The sequence below is a fragment of the Pinus tabuliformis genome, chromosome 1_2 (genome assembly GCF_031772625.1).
Source record: "Pinus tabuliformis cultivar Carrire ecotype Pingquan chromosome 1_2, CPIR1, whole genome shotgun sequence".
In the NCBI taxonomy this organism is placed as follows: domain Eukaryota; kingdom Viridiplantae; phylum Streptophyta; class Pinopsida; order Pinales; family Pinaceae; genus Pinus; species Pinus tabuliformis.
The window spans coordinates 1358450299-1358453039 of NC_142298.1; positions in this window are offsets into that span (position 1 = coordinate 1358450299).

Below are 2741 nucleotides of genomic sequence, written 5' to 3' on the forward strand. Positions count from 1 at the left end.
TCATGGCATTTTCACTATAAAATTTTTTTCTGCGACGTTTCAGAAGCTAAAAAACAAACCCATTTGAGAAGAAATCGTGTTCGGGTTCGAATTTCAAAGCTTTTCGCGCTATATTTACGGAGATATGATCTGAGGAAGTTGGTCTTTTTGTAGACTCCTGAATTACATTCCAAACAGGTTACCTGGGGAAAATTGTCATAACTTTCTCTCTGAGCATCGGATTGAATTTTTGTAAGAAGGTACATAAAGAGGACGGATTGTAGTTTCTTGTAGATATTTTTCAGAGCCAAAGGTCGAAACAGTGTGACCTGGCACTTCATACAATTTCGCTCTGCTGGAAAGGTCTATAATCAGGTCATCTTGGGAGATTGTGCATAACTCTTTCTTGGAGAATCAAATTTGGATCAGACTGGTGGCATTGGAAAGAGGACACAGAGGGCTACTACAAGTCGCAATTTTAGAACTTAAAGATCCAAAAGTATAGAGTTACAGTCGTTTCAAGATCGAGCTCCTAAAATAAAGAAAAGGAAAGATGAGGAAGTTTGATGGCAAGGATCCGGTAAATTGGATACTTCAGATGGAGCAATATTTTGATCTACATGGTGTACCACTGTTACAAAAGGTATGTATTGCATCTTCATATTTAGAACCGGATCAATTTTTATGGTATGAAGGGTTTTGTTCTCATAAACAACTTGTTACGTGGTCAATTTTCACAGAGGAAATGATAGCACATTATGAGGATACAAAGAGCAACACCTTCTTTAGAGCAACACCACAACAATTGGACAGAGTAAAAGGGCTTTGTGACATAGTGGAAAGCAAAATTATGGAAACCAGGAAGCATACCCCTCACAACTATAAAGATGGAAGTGTTGTTTCTCCTAACCTTCCACAACCTAGAAGGGTTACACCACAACAATTTGAAGAAAAAAGAGAAAAAGGGCTTTGTTACAATTATGATAGCAAATGCACTGTTACACAGCAATTTGTCACCGTTTGTCACCGTCCCTGTTACCCCTCACCCGCACACTGGAGGACTCATTCTGGGACCTGTGAGAAGTGACATGACCTAAAACCACTTGCATCATATTCCTCTAAGTATGAGCTTCATTTTCCCTGAAGACATCTCCTGCAAAATACCCATGAAAACAGCTCTTTTTGCATTAGCGCGGGTCCACAGTTCACTGCCCGCGCCAATGAGGGAAATCCTCTAACAAGGGCGCGCCATTGGCGCTCAGTCCCAGATTCGCACTCGCGCCAACCGAATTGAGTAGAGTTTTTAACCAACAAGCTCCCGAAGGTTCTCTTCAACCCATTCACCAACTGAATCTATGTTGAGCTAGGATGGTTTGGCTTCGAATCTCCATAGAAAGGAAAGTGGTTTGCCACCTTTCATGGAAGTTTCTAAGTGATAAAGCCAATCCCATGAATAATGTGGTTGATCCTATCTCTTTCCTCTCTATCTATAAAAGCTTGTCTCTATGCCTTGAGCAAGCTAGTTACAGTAGTTCTAGTCAGTAATTCCAGCATAGTGATAGAGAGTTTGAAGCTGCAAGAGCCTTCTTTGCACCCATAAGGCCAAATCTAAGTAAGGAGATTCTTGTCACCCAAAGAGAGAGAGGCTTGTTCCTCATCCCAACAAGCTTTGCAAGACTTGTGTAGCTGACTACCCAGCCAAAGGAGGATTTGACGTCAGAACAATGGTTGTATTCTTCTTTGTTATTTATTAATAATAGATGACTATCATTATGGTTCCACTCTCATTGTCTTATGTTTGATGTTGAGTTATATCTTTTCTGACTGATATATAATTGCACCTACTAGATTTTATGCTTGTATTCGTGTTGTTCTTTGCATGTGTAGGTGTCCAATCACAGAGATCGTGGGGATCATGACCGGCCGAGGCAAAGGAACGAGGGCGACATCTCTTCTACGAACACTAGCGTTGGAATCCAAGTAGGTTCTCACCATCCACTTTTTATTTTCAATTAGGAACTTGCATGATAGCATTGTGTGATTGTTGCTAGACCCGGTCTGGGCTAGTAGGGATCGTCTCTGTCCGCAGAGAGGATTTACCTCCACAACAATTTGGCGACTCCACTGGGGAACCTTGTTGTTTGATTTGTAAACTTTAGACGAAGCCTGAAGTACGGCCAGGTAGCCTTCGAAACGCTATTGCTTTGCATTAGCAAAGTAGATCAATGCCACTTCAGTCAATCTCCGGTTTGGTTTACAGACTAAACAACTTGGAGTTTGTCTTGTCTCTTTGGTTTCTCTTGTTTTGATTGCTTAGATAGCTTTCTGGGTTGGATTTCTTGCTGTCTCTTGCTTCCTGGTTTGCCTAGATACTGTTTTCAAGCCCTGGGTTGCTTGTTTTTGTTTTTGACTTAGCAAACTCGATTAGCGCGCTTTTTAGCCTTACATTCACGCCAATTGGCGCAAGTTGCTCAAAGACAACCCGCGCCAATCCCATAAAAGCGCGAGTTGCAGCCTGACAGTCGCGCCAGGCTTGTCAACTTTTCCAGTTTGCTTGTTTTCAAGCCCTCTGAGCTTGGATTTGTATCTTGCCACGTCTTTTTCGATTACTGGAGTGTGTTTGATCCTTGTTTGACTAGTTTTAGACCTCCATCCTTCGGGTGTTTGCCTTTTTATATCGATTTCACATTTTAGCCCTAGGGAATCTAGTGGCTTTGTGCATCGAGCCTTCCGTAGGAGTCTTGGGTTCTTTGATCATCCAG